This window comes from Elephas maximus, chromosome 2, assembly GCF_024166365.1.
Source record: "Elephas maximus indicus isolate mEleMax1 chromosome 2, mEleMax1 primary haplotype, whole genome shotgun sequence".
NCBI classification, from domain to species: domain Eukaryota; kingdom Metazoa; phylum Chordata; class Mammalia; order Proboscidea; family Elephantidae; genus Elephas; species Elephas maximus.
Window position 1 is genome coordinate 120,352,823 of NC_064820.1, and position 14,464 is coordinate 120,367,286.

Sequence of the window (14,464 nt, forward strand, 5' to 3'; positions counted from 1 at the left end):
TAAATATTAAATACAACTGCATTAAATTCAGATGTAAGGAGTGTAACAGGTGTGCTAGGTCTTAAACAGAATGCAGACAAAAGCATAAATTTGAAACTATCACAATTATTCAAAAAACTATTGTCCCTTAGAAGAAATACCTTGAGGAAAAGTCACCAGTACAAGAGATCTCACTTTATAAAAATAAAAGTATATACGGGAAAAGCAGTGCAACTCATTGTATCAAAGAGATTTGGGGGTTTAGAGGAAAAGGAAATATTCTCGAGTGAATTAAATTACAATGAGGTTATGAAGTGCTGCATCTTTCTAATAGGAAAAACACCCAAACTAGAATTCTACAGATCTGTTCCCACCCCCCCACCCCCCACCCCCACCCCCACCCCTCCAGCAAGAGGTAAGAGTAGCCTATATTCTCCGAGATTTAGGGGCTATCGAGGTTCTTTCCTGGTTCTCTAAAATAAGAAACTATGACATACAATATCATACTTTAAATTACAATATCTTCTTTTCAAGGGCATTTTTAGAGTAACTCTTTTCTAAAAGAGATCGGAACCTTTAAAAATGTTAAGAGCACCCAAGGAAGGACTTGGGAACTTGGGAGTATAATTAATCAATATCCTTATCCACCTGGTGTGAATTAGGAGTTTATTCTCCAAATTTTTTATATACATTTTTATTTTTTATTTTTATTGTGCTTTAAATGAAAGTTTACAAATCAAGTCAGTCTCTCATACAAAATTTTATATACACCTTGTTATGTACTCCTAGTTGCTCTCGTCCTAATGAGACAGCACCCTCCTCCTCTCTGCCCTGTATTGCCCATGTCCATTCAGCCAGCTTCTGTTATTCTCCAAATTTGGACGGATGAGGGAGATAAGGCAGAACAAAGTGGGGGGCGGGGGAATCTCTTGATTGAATGACTCCAATGGAGAAATTACAGATTTGGGTCACACACTATCCATGTTTATTTTTTGTTTTTCTTTCATTTTGTTTTGTTTTGGATAAAGGGATTGTAAACTACAGAGTGTCAACAACCAAACCTATTACAAGGCTGAATGTTGTGATTCTTGAAGCAGAGGGCTGTAAACTTATTCTATTAAGTGCCAGAGAGTAAATATTTTAGTCTTTACTGGCCAGATGGTTTCTGTCACAACTACACAACTCTGTCTTTGCAGCAAAAAAAGTAGCCAAAGTCAATACTATAAACAGATTGGTAAGTCTGTGTTCCAATAAAACTTCACTTATGAAAATATGCAAGACGTAGGTGGCAGGTTTTAGTTTGCTGACCCTCTGCTCTAAACTCCAACATATTCCCCAAGTAATAATGTCAGCTGAGGATAGGCACAGACCAAACTCTTAGACTCCTTCGCCCTCTTCCTAACTTTCCACAGCCTCCTCCTTATTTTCTGTTGTTTCATCTTTCTACCCCCACCATGAGTCTGGAACTCTCAGGCAGCTCTTTCTCAGAAGCTCTGACTAGCTCTATGGGAAGAAAATAGTAAGGAGCCATAATCACAAAATGGTTACTAGGGGTTTATTACTGTTAAGACATGAAGTACTTAGGGTGATTGCTTAGCCCAGAGATTATTACTGATAATAGTGGGATTCACCACAGGGGAGATATATGGAGGGCCTCAAACACACTAGATGAGAAATAAACTAATGGCTACCATCTGACTCACACAATGGTCACTTTTCTTAAGACACTTTTATTTAACAATAAAGAGGGCTCAATTCTTAAGCAAATTACGTAATAGAGTCCAGTAGGTGCCTAGCTTTCTTACTTGTCCTGGCTGCTGATATTACTAGGAAGACATATCGTTTGGGGGAAAAAAAAAAGGAAAATTCCAGAATTCCCTACAGTTCATCTTTTAAAGTTAAAATAAAAGTAGAGAAACTTTTTTCTAAAAATTAGAATTTAATTATACATCAGGAGTCACCTTGCCTATGCAAAAAATTGTAACATTAGGATGAGACCATAAGATAGACACAAAAGGTGAGCAAAGATGTTACCTGATGGTCTCATGTGGTTACACATCAGTGACAACTGTAGATAAATGTATCAGTCAGCAGGGGGCCCACAGGAAACAAATAGCACACTCAAACTGGGTAATTTAGGAGAGTTTAATAAAGGAACTACTTAAAAAGGTGTAAGTAGGTAAATTAGTAATATCATACAATTTATTACTCAAACTATGACACTTATAAGGATAAAAGGAAGCTTTATTAATAAATTATGCCAGGACAATTAGTATAAACTAGGTCTGGCCCAGCCAAACTATAACCTTCGGAATACTGCAGTACCCAAGAGTAGAAAGAATGAGGAGCTTGTCTTAGGCTGAGTTCTCTAGAGAATAAAAATCAGTAAAGCATAGAAATATATAAGTATATATAGAAAGAGATTTAGATCAAGGAAATGGCTCATGCAATTGCAGAGGCTGGAATGCCTCAAGTCCATTGGTCAGGAAAGAGGCTTCTCCTGAATCATGTAGCTATAGGGACTGGCAAATCCAAGATTGGCAGGTCAGAGAGCAGGGCTCTGGCTCACAGGCTTTGAAGACCAGCCAATCCCGAGATCAGCAGGCAAGACGGCAGGTAAGCAGCTAGCTCAAGTCCCAAGAACCGGAGGTCAGATGAACAGGAGCCAGCTGCAGGATCCAGAGCAAGCAAAAGCCCATGAGTCTTGCCACGAAGTCCACTGATATATTTGATGCAGGTCACACCCCCAAGGAAACTCCCTTTCAACTGATTGGCTACTCACAGCAGATTCCATCATGGAGGTGATCACATCATTGTATGACTCCAAACTACATTATAACTGCCAAATCACTGAGAATCATGGCCCAGCCAAGTTGACATACAACTTTAAAGATTACAGAGCTGTTATCACCCCTAGACCTTAAGGGGCAAAGGGAGGAAATGGTTTCCTGCACCTGAAAGGTCACAGGATAGAAAAGCCAACTAACAGGAGATGGGGCCATCAGTAGAGGAAAGCATCCAATCTGTGGCAAGCCAACTGGTAGGGAATGGGTGAATTAAAATCCCATCATAACTGTCCTCCCATCCTCTGATCTCTTGCCAAAACCTCCCATTGGCTGAACCCAACCAGAAGCTGAAGATCAGGGGAGCTTATTGGTGCAGTCGTTGAGGTTCAGCTTCCCCTGACAGAAAATAGGGTGGGGAAAGGCAGACGGTATATCTGGAGGGGAAAATAGAAGGTATCCAGCAAAGTAAATACCCTTGTAGAAGTACCAAAAATTAGAACTATCCTTCGGTTCAACAATTTCTACAACTTTTTGAAGCATTCTAAGAAAGCTCAACTCCTAGATTCTTCTTTAACAATCTTCTCCCTACTATTAGTTTGCAGAAAAATAGTAAGGTAAGTAAGATTTTCTTTTACCCCAATTTGCTGAGGGTAGGTCTGTTTCTTTACAGAGGAATGGGTGTAAGCACTATGTTTACATGAATATATTTAGCCTCCTTCACTTCCTAATTCGAAAAGATCTGGCAACATTAGTCAGTCATAGACTGATTAGGCTGGTATCACCAGCCTAGGAATAATATAAAATGAAAGAGCTATTTTCTTTTAATTTGTCATAGGAAACTCCCTTACTTCACCTTCAGATCCAGAAATATCTCCAAAGGATCTGAGGTGAAATATGATGTTTGGTGAGCCAAATCAATCATTTGGACAAACAAGACTGCTTGCATACAAATGGACTAGGCAAAGCAATGGACAAAATGGACACGTGCTGGAGTCTACACAAACCATACGCTGACCGTGTGCTGGGGTCACAAACCATACACTGACCACTTCACAGTCCATAAATGCAATGCCTAACTACAAACAATGAGGTGAACAATAACAACACAGAAATAAGGCTCATCTCTACAAAATATGGCTTCCCTTTCTGCATGAGTATATGAAATCAAAGAGGTAGAGTAATTATAGGATTATAGGATTCTGATAGATCTAGAACAATTCACTTTCAGTCCTAACAGAATTCTCTTCTGCTGGGGGATCGTCCACTGTCGCACTTCCTAAAATATTACCAAGCTAAGGTTTGTGTCATTGACTTTTCTTACTCAACAGGGAGGAATCTCCTCCCCTCCATCAATAACCTGCTTGATACCCCTTTCAGTTTTGAAATCCAATAATTCTATCATTTAATCAAGTAAAAATTAGCAACCATTTTTCCTAGAAACCTGAATCTAATTCTTCAAACCCAAACTAAATTTTGAATGAGGATAAAGCTTCAGACAGTTTAAAGAAGAGGAGGAAAGAAGTAAATTCAAAACCAAGGGAGGGTAAAAATATGAGTGAAAGAAGAAAGGAAACTATTATTAAAAGAAGAAATAAAAAAGATTAAGGAAATAAATGAGTTACAGTTCTAGTGAGGATACGAGAAGAGAGAGCTGTATCATGGATCATTTTCTGGCCCATCTCATGAGAAAAAAAAAAATTTTTTTTCTCATGGGTGAGAGTATTACCTAAGCTCCTTGAGTAATCAGATTGTCGCAAATGATCTCATTTCTATTTCCTACCATATGGAAGATATACCATTCTCAGTCTAACCTAGGAGTTCCCAAAATACACATGCAGATACTGTTCATGCTTTTGGTATTTAAGCAAATGAAAAGACAGAAAACAGGAAGCCCTCAGCCCATCAGGAATTTTCATAGTGATGCTCTAACCTGAATGGCTGCCCATGGCGAGACATAGGTGGATCCCAGCAGGTTGGCAGCAAAGAGGTAGAAAAAGAGATCTTTATAGGGAGGTCCTTTCAATAAGAGGCAACGCTGGTTGCATAGTGGTTAAGTGCTATGGCTGCTAACCAAAAGGTTGGCAGTTGGAATCCACCAGGCACTCCCTGGAAACCCTGTGGGGCAGTTCTACTCGGTCCTATAGGGTCACTATGAATTGGAATTGACTGGATGGCAATGGGTTTTCAATAACAAATAATGTGTTGCCTAACAATGGTATCTTCATAGAAGGTTAGTATGCTACAACTTATTTAGGATTTCTTGCGTACAGGTAGTCCCTGACTTATAATGGGGTTCCATTCCTAAGACTCCATTGTAAGTCAGTTCTTATGTAAGTCAAATACTTCTTTTTTTTCTGGTTTTGTTTTCATTATTATTGCCCTTTGTTATCAATATCTTTATAAATCTTATCTGTATTTGTTTTTAAGGGTTGGTATGAGAATAACATCAGCAAATTACACACTGCAACACTGTATATAGTACATATTACTACCTATAAGATGTACCAAAAACAAACAAACAAAAAAATGGATGGTCATAAGTGCAGCTCATCATAACGTCATAAATTGGGACTACCTGTATCTAGTATTAGTAGATAAGATTGGGTCCTAGGGTGGTTATGAAGATTACCACAGACCTTGGAGAAAAATGACTTCCCTTAATGAATTTGTCACCACGGTGAGGATGGTGCAGGACTGGGCAGTGTTTCGTTTTGTTGTACATAGGGCTGCTATAAGTCAGAACCAGCTCAACAGCACCTAAACAACAGCAACGGACTTGTCATTTTGAGGATTAAGGTATGCCTGGCCCAAGCCATGGTATTTTCAATCGCCTCATACGCATGTGAAAAGTGGACAATGAATAACGAAGACCAAAGAAGAACTGATGCATTTGAATTACGGTGTTGGCAAAGAATATTGAATATACCAGGGACTGCCAGAAGAATGAACAAATCTGTCTTAGAAAAAGTACAGCCAGAATGCACCTTAGACGTGAAAATTGCAAGACTTCATCTCACATACTTTGGACATGTTATCAGAAGGGACCAGTCGCTTGAGAAGAACATGGTTCTCAGTAAAGTAGAGGGTCAGCAAAAAAGAGGAAGACCCTCAACACAGTTGCTGCAACAATGGGCTCAAACACAGCAGTGATCGTGAGGATGGTGCAGGACTAGGTAATATTCCATTCTGTTGTACATAGGATCACTATGAGTCAGAACCTACTCGATGGCACCTAACAACGGAACCTATTCGATGGTAACTAACAACAACAACAAATGAACTTGTAAATGGTAGAGCTCATTGCATTCTCCCCTTTGCCATGGCTATTTGGAAGTTCAAAACTAATTTTTTGAGTTCAACTGTCCTAATTTTATAGTTCTTAAGAATGTTTTCATCTGGCTTTTCCTTCCTCTGGTTCTCACCGCCTTTATCCCTTTCTTTGGTCTTAATCTGGACTTTTTTTTTTCCCTTATGGCACCAATGCATTTATTGTATCACTTTAAATGCTTTTGGAAAAAGTAAACAGATATTTAGCTAATAAATTTTTATAAAGCATTTCCCGCTTTTAAAGAATGCACTGATTAAAAAAAAAAAAGGTGAAAAATATTATTGACATATTACATAATCTGTGGAGTCTGTAAAGGTCCCAGGGACCTAGGTGGTGTAAAACGTTTGCATTTGACTACTAACCTAAGAATTGGCAGCTCAAACCCATCCAGTGGCTCTGCGGAAGAAAGGCCTATCTGCTTCCGTAAAGATTATAGCCAAGAAAACCCTATGCAGCAGTTCTACTCTGTAACACATACGGTCGCCATGAGTCAGAATCAGCCGGATGGCAGTGGGCATTTTGGGTTATGGAGGTGGTAAGAGGGAAGCCCAGAGGGTGACAAAAATATGGCTTAAAGGAGGGAGAGTCACATCTAGGTAGGACACCGCTTTTTGGAGGAGATTTTAAGTGAGACAAGCACTAAATGGCAAAAGAATGTCAATATGTGGGGGTGTGATGTTAGGAAGAAGGCTGAGGGCATGTCTCAAGTATATTAAGATGCTGTTCGACAGAAGCCTTGGAGAATAGAGGATGTAAGGCTGGTAGCACAGTTTGGGATTAAGGATTTGAGTGTTGGGGTACACTGAAGGTTTTTGAACAGAAAGTAATATGATTGAAGTGATCTAAGAGGTTACATAATTACAAATTAGGAGACTGGGGGCCATAGGGACCAAGTGGTTAGCAGTGCATTGAATAAAGCCTGGAGGCACAGTAGTTAAGAGCTATGGCTGTTAACCAAAAGGCTGGCAGTTCGAATCCACCAGCCATTCATTAGAAACCGTATGGGGCAATTCTACTCTGTCCTTTAGGGCTGCTATGAGTCAGAGTCGACTTCACTGCAATAGGTTTGGGGGTTTTTAGCTCCTGTCGTCTGTCTAGCCAATGTCCAGCTCTCAGCCAGAATCACTTCTGATGTCACAGTAGATGAATCAGACTCCAGTGTCATGCTGCGGCACCCTGAAAAGGAGGGGGGTACTTCTTTTCCAAAGGATGCTTTCATGACATAAGCCTAGGGTTGGTAGGTTCCGGAAAAGCTTCCCTTTGAAGCTTCCCTTTGAAGCGGTGAGTCAGAGGCTTTCCTATGCGACTGTTATCCAGAACCTTTCATTCCCATTTTTAACACCAGCGTGCTGGGTCCAGTTGTATAGCTATCGAGAGCCTTCTCTGAAAAAAAGTTTCATCTCTGGCTTGAGGTTTCCATTGAGTCTGTGCCTTTCCCACTTCCCACATCAACGTCTGGTCTTGTTCCCAGGCTCCGTGCTCCCTGTGACATTTGCGGGGACTCACGTGGGGCCCTGCCTTGGCGGCTCTGGCAGATGACTCCTAGGAACTTCCCAAGGACCAGGGCGCTGCAGGCTCAGACAAGCTGGGGGGTGGAGGAGGGGAGAGAAGGTGAGGGGAACTGGGTGTCAGGAGGGAAGGGGTTGGCATGGGCCAACTGAGACTGAACAGGGTTTATTCCTTAGCAGCCCGGTCGTGGTCTCCTTTTCCTCCCTTCAGCCCTTCACTGGCGCTGCTAGAAACCAGAAGGCGGCTACGACATTCTCTCTCCCGGTCTCACTTGGCTGCTCTTAAAATCCGTTTTCTGGCTAAACAAGAGTTTCTAAGTACAAATTCGAGCGGGCCACTCCAGCTACTTCTCTTGTCCCTAAAATCGCCCGAGGCGACCACAGTTTTCTAGGCTGCGCCGCGTCAGGCTGTGCGCCCGGGACGCAGTGCGAGCGGAATCGCGAGCCGCCTCCGGGCGGGCTGGGCAGGCTGCGCGCTGGACAGCACCCCGGCCTGGCGCTGCCTGTGCACAGCTCAGCGCGCGGCGCTGTGTGGCAGAACTTCTCGCATCTGGCATCCGCACTCTTACGCTATCCTTAAAAATGTGGTTGTGAAAGGAGCTGGACTTTATCCTTTTAAAAATTCCTGACACTTAACAGCAAGTTCTTGACACAGACACTTACAGGGCAGCCCTTAAGTACTCCCTAGCCCTCAAGAATATGCGCTTCTTTCCTGAAATAGAGAAAGGCGCTTTGAAAAGTAGTTGTTTGAGGGCGAGGCCCTTCAGACATTTCTTCGTTCATTTCAGCTTCTTACCTTCCCTGCCGCTAAAGTTCTGGTCACTATTACACATTTAATGCCTTCAGGTAGAAGCGCTGTGGAACCCTAAGGCTGCATCCACCCTCCAAAGTGTCCCCCTTAAATAAGCACAAGAGGTTTCTCAGAAGCCAGGGAGGAAGGAAAGTACTAGGTGAAGATGGTCGAAGAAAGTGTTCAGCGGTGTACAGGATGCACAGGTATCGGTACCAAATCCTTAGAGGGTCTGCTGCCTTTAAGAAGTTTCTTTCCCAACCAGAAAAAGTCCCTCATGGAAATTGTCCTGTAGGAGAAAGATGCATGTAAGGGTATCCGTTTCTTAAAGTACATTCAGGCACACATCAAGGGTACAGTAAAAAACAAAAAACCAAACCCAGTCCCGTGGAGGGTGTAGGGCAAAGGTAAAAGAAGGAAGGTAAGGGGAAATTCCTGATGATTTTACTAATGTTAAAATTCCATAGATTTGGCCAGTCCTATTTTTTTCTTTCAGGTCATCAATTCAGAATTCTATAAAGGAAGAAAATGACATCAAAGAAAATCATTGGCCTAGGAGAGAAGAGCCCGTAGGCGTTTAGGTATTATATATTTGGAGCCAGAAAGCTCAAGAGCATCAGGGAGACTCCAACTTAAGGCAACAGCATGGGTGAATATGGGTCTCCTGTGGACTGGGAATAGAGGCTATGGGTGCTGCTTGGGCAATTGTCTCCAAGGCAGGACTTCCAGATTTGGAGGCAATTCAGTCTGGGTGGAGAGGCTTGAATGTAAAAGGCGGGTGGACTTAGGTTTCCAAGTACCTTGCCTGATGCCTTATTATTTGTTCTATCAGGTTTTTTCAGGAAGATCTTCATCTTGCAACTGGTAGAGCTGGTGCTAACTTACAACTTCACCGGATGCGACTTTAGTAACATTACACAGAAATATGATAAAGTCATCTATCCAAAGCTAAAGGAATATACAAATGAGGTAGGTACAGACTTTTTAAAAAACAAATGTATTGTCATTGAAAGAGTAGGCACACATGCACGTGCACACACACACATACACACTCACAGTACGATTTATCTTTTAAGGAAAGGGACATACTTTGGAAAAACTCATGACCCCTCATTTTGTCAAGATTTTTTTACAAGTAATATCAAAATATTATTTGCTTCTGAAATAACTTTCTAGAAATTGGCACATTCTAAGTGTTCAGAAGCTGGTGAGGAATAGGTAACACGTTTTCCATCAAGTGTCTAGTCTTTTCTGCTCTAAGTGTGCAGTTAAAGACAGAGTGAGTAAGAGGTTGAGAAAGAAAGGGGAGTAAAAGGGAATTCTTGACAGCTAAGTGCTAAGAAGTGAGGACAGCTCAGGGGAAGCTGTGCTTCAGGTTCTCCTAGTATTCCAGATGTTTCAGGATGCTGATACGAAATATGGTGCCCTTAAGATTTTTTAATATACAGTGGTTATCATTTTCCTAATGTCTTGATAGTGTGCGAAATGCATGAATAGCTACAGGGTGGATGCGAGCATCCAAAGAATGGCACTACTGTATTGCTCACGTGTGTAGCCTTGTGTGCAGGTGTGCCTGCTTGTGGGGAAGATCTCCATCTGGGCCCAGGACCTTTTGATATCCAGTTTAAAAAAACAACTAGCACCATCTGAAGACTCTAAACGTTTCACTGGCTTGTCAGTAACAAATACCAAATGAACAAGCACTTTATGAGAAACTACTTTCAGAGCTTCTTTAAAGTCTGGGAGCAACTGGGGATGATTTCCCCTCCGGACTTAAGAGCCTTTGCCCTAATTGTCGTTAAAACTGTATTCTTTCCTCTGTCTCTCTCTCTTTCCATCCAGACCAAAAAGCCCATCGACCACAAGCACTGTAAAAGCCAGGTGAGTTGGGGGGTCCGTGCTGCTGGCTTCTCCAGATAGACGTGAGCGATCGATCGGCGAAAGGGAAGTACGAGGTCGCGTGTAGAAATCCTGTCGGTGGTTGGGCTCCGGCACAGGGAGGCGAACTGGGCTGCCAGCGCGGGGCTGCCAGCGCGGGGCTGCCACCAAACTCCGCGGCTGCGCTCAGCTTCTGACGCCACTTCTATTCTAATTTGAGAGGAAATCCCTTGGGGGATGGAGCGGGATTCCGGAAGAGGCTGCCTCCCGGGAGGAAGGACAAATAGGGAACCGGGACCTGGAAACGACGTCAGGGGAACCACCTCCCGGGGTGTGGCGCCTCCGCGCCGGGCACCACCCCTCGGCAGCCGGCTGGGCCCTGAGAACTTGGGCGGAGCAAGCGTCCGTGGCCGCCTCTGTGCTTATTTGTCTCTGCTTTTTCCTCCCCGCCTCTTTCCAACTGCGCTTTTTGCGGGTCTCGCTACGCCCCTTCTTCCTGCTTCTTGCATTGGCTCTTTGTCCCTTGCCTTAACCACGACCTCTCTCTTTCCTCTTACCTTTCTTTTGTCTCTGGCACTTCTTCTATCACCCCCGCTATCCCTTTCACTCAGTTTTTGATTTCTCTCTCTTTTTTCTTTCTCCTCACCCACTGGTGTTTTCTTCTTTTCGGGTAAACCTTGCCGCCGGCCGTGAGCAGTCAGAGTGTCTCGCTGAAATCGTGCGCCGCACCTTCAGTCCCGAGCCCGGCTGCGCGTCACTTGCCAAGAAAGCCTTCGCTGTTGTAACTGAAGCTGTCCTGACTCGGTGGTGCCCATACTACTCCAGAAGTCAGGTAAGCTGGTCGCACCGGCCTTTTTAATATTTTAGAGCTCACTTTAAATTAACTAGGGCTTTTATGCGGAAGTCGGTCTAAGAGTCTTATTCAGGTTTTATCTTTTGAAGAGCAAATGAGATGTGTAAAAAGTATAAGCTGTCGATTCGCTCCACGCGGACACCTGAACCAAAACCTACCAGTTTCTAGGGTCTCTAAACTTTAGGCCAGTGTTTTCAGGCATGATCAGTGCGCCGCCTGCATCAAAATGTGCTGGCTCTTAGAGCACTGGAAGGTGACTGCTCAAAATGCAGGTTCCCAGGGACCCATCCCAGACCTTCAAAATCACAATCCCTGGGAATGGAGTTCCTTAAGAGATTTTTATCTTTTCCAAAATTTGACCAGCACTGCTTGAGTTCATCACTTAATGATTATGTGTTTCTTAAAATTAAATTGTACATTAAACCTTTACCCTGTGTTTGCTCAATTGCTTTTATGGGTGGTATTGCTGTCTCTTTACGTTATGGACTTTTGTACATGAATTTACATGCATTCGAATGAGCGTGTAACCTTAAATATGGAGACAGTATAGTGGAGAGTTAAGGGAAGTCATTTTGGAGGCGGGCTGCCTGACTTTGAATTCTAACTGAAAATTTGGATAAATCCCTCAGCCTCTCTGCGTCGGTTTAATCTGCAGAGTAAAGATCAGATTAGTAAACACCAGATAGGGTATTTGTGAGGATTAAATGAGCCAAAATATGTAAAAGCACATGGAACAGTGTTGCACATTATAACTACTCAATAAATATTTGTTTCAGCAGACAAGTGAAGCAGGGAGTTTATCTTCATGGTGACAAATTTCGGAAAGACAAAACGAGACCAGCGCAGATATGTACAATTGCTGCTTGTTAACCTCATGGACCTATCAGTCTGAACACTGTGTGTCTGAGTGGCCAAGGCTGGCACTTTTTTGGGGCTGAGAACTGAGGCCATAAGGCTGATCTGGGTTGATACATTTCTGAGTTGGGAGCTCAGCGCCAGGCAGCCAAGTAAGAAATCTGTTTGGCTCTATGCCTTCTGATCAAGGAAACCCTGGCAAATCTACAGATGGCCACGACGAAGTTCATCCACATGAGGAGAATGCAACAGACAGGCTAGATCAAGTTCCTGGATAGCATGTGAGAAAGAGAAAGTCTAGAGTAATTTATCTTGACCCCCCTTCAAGACCAAAGGGAAAGTCTAGCAATAGTAATAGTTATGATTTGGCAGATTTTTAACTGCAAGATTAGTGCTTAGTAACCTGTTGGACTATATCAGTTTGAACACTGTGTGTCTGGGAGGCCCAGGCTGTTACTACTCAGCGATAATTCAGGTGAAGGAATACGCCAAAAGGTTATTGAAACCTTCTTGTTTTTTAAGTTTAGACTGCTCTTGAGAATAAGACTTCAGGGTGTCTGGTGGCACAGTGGTTTAGAGCTTGGCTGCTAACCAAAAGATCAGCAGTTCAAATCCACCAGCTGCTCCTTGGAAATCCTATGTGGCAGTTCTACTCTGTCCTGTAGTGTCACTATGAGTCAGAATCAACGGCAATGGGTTTGGTTTTTTTGGTTTATGGCACATACAGGTGTGTGGGAGGGCTGCACTTTGGGTTCAAACAATAGAATAGGTTACTCAGTGGTTTCTATAAGGAGGCATAAGATAGGTCCTGTCCTTGAGGAACTTACGATCTTGTCCAGGAGATAATGAAATCATTAATTTATTCACTTATTTAGTCATTTAATAAATATTCAGCATTTCTTATGTGCTCAGTGTTATGGGTGATCCTATGATGCAATAGTAAAAATAATGTATGAGTGAGTGCCAAGATAAATGACACACACTTAAGTTCTGGGAGAGTTTCCAGAAGAATGGTCTGAGCAATTGGGAGAGGTCTGTTGAGGAAGTGGCACTTGGCCTTGAAGCAAGAGTAGGTGGACAGAAGGGTGTTCCTCTGGAGAAAACATGGATGGATATACAGTGAGCAGGTGTACTGAGGGCACACCGAAAGATGGATTTGCACAGAGAAGACAATGGTTAAAGATAGTGTAAATTCATTTTGACCATTTATTCTCCTATTCTGCAGGTAAATAATACCCAGACAATGAAGGAGAGAAAGAAAAGAGAAGTCACAACGAGTAGATGCCAGAAAAAAATTTTACAGCTAATAGCATTGTGGCGCCGTTTCAGCCGACTTTTGTAGAAACAAAACAAATCCTATTTCACAGCAGTAAAATAAATCGTCTTTATTAGGTACCTAGAATGTTAAATATAACTGTGACGTTTAAAAGACCACCAGTAGTTATTTTTAATTACAGAAGGGTTTTCTAACTTATTTTTATAACCTTTTATTTTTTAATGTAGGTTTATAGTGCAGGCAGGAGTCCCTGGGTGACACAAACAGTTAAGTGCTCCACTACTAAGCAAAAGGTTGGCGGTTCAAACCCACCCAGAGGCACCTCAGAAGACAGGCCTGGTGACCTGCTTCTGAAAGGTCACAGCCTATGGAACAGTTCTACTCTGCACACACCGGGTCACCGTGAGTCAGAAGTGACTCAATGGCATCTAAAGCACAACATAATGTGGGAGAAATAATCTCTCTCAAGTGTGAGGGAAAGCTTATGTAGCATGGATGACCAGGCCGCTGGCTTAATGGCAGTAATTTTCAGCTGGAACTGCAGAAGCTTTACTCAAGGGAAGAATCTAAGAGTGTAGTAGAGGAGATTTTTCCCTTGAAAAAGGAAAAAAGTTTAACTCAATGGTAGTGCTGAACCGCCATCTGTTTAAAAGACTGGCATTTCTTCTACATGTAATGATACTTCTTGTGTTCTTACTCTAAAAGCTTACAAAAGAAGAAAATAAAAGCTAAAGAGGTCACATAAATAGTTTTAAATACAATGAACTAATTTGAAAGAATTTTCAAGTAAAATATTGTGAAACATTAAGCCAAGTTTTAAAATTTGTCTAACAGATAAGTGGTATGTGCAAGTAGATCCTGAAGAAGTATTTTTGTTATAGCTAAAATAGTATATGTTTTTTAACTTATGGAATATATTTTTAATTTATTTTGTAAGCACTTTTTAAAATGTACATGTTGCTTTGTAATTGACACTCTATGTTTCTTAATAAAATAATTCTCTTAACTTTCTTGTGAATAGTCTTTTTAATGTAGCTAATGGACAGTTTTCACACATACCTTCCTGAGGGATGTCCCTTATCTTCAGGTTTTTATCTCACCTCATACTTGGAGCCCATTGACCACATCCTCCTTATTTTGTGTGTGTTGGCCCTGCCTATGGGAGAGAATATTTGGGGATGGGCAGCTTCAGGATTGAGTTTCTGGGTGGT

General features: G+C 42.2%; 1 long non-coding RNA gene across 3 annotated transcripts; it reads left to right on the forward strand.

Annotated features, from left to right (window-relative positions):
• Positions 1–10,685: 10,685 nt before the first annotated feature.
• On the forward strand, positions 10,686–13,826 carry LOC126069087 (uncharacterized). Of its 3 annotated transcripts, none has more exons than XR_007515841.1 (2): positions 10,686–12,258; positions 13,203–13,826. It is a non-coding gene; the product is annotated as an uncharacterized LOC126069087 (long non-coding RNA). The 3 variants fall into 3 exon arrangements; XR_007515838.1 differs by having other exon boundaries at positions 10,686–11,101; positions 11,902–13,826; XR_007515837.1 differs by having other exon boundaries at positions 10,686–11,101.
• Positions 13,827–14,464: the final 638 nt, after the last annotated feature.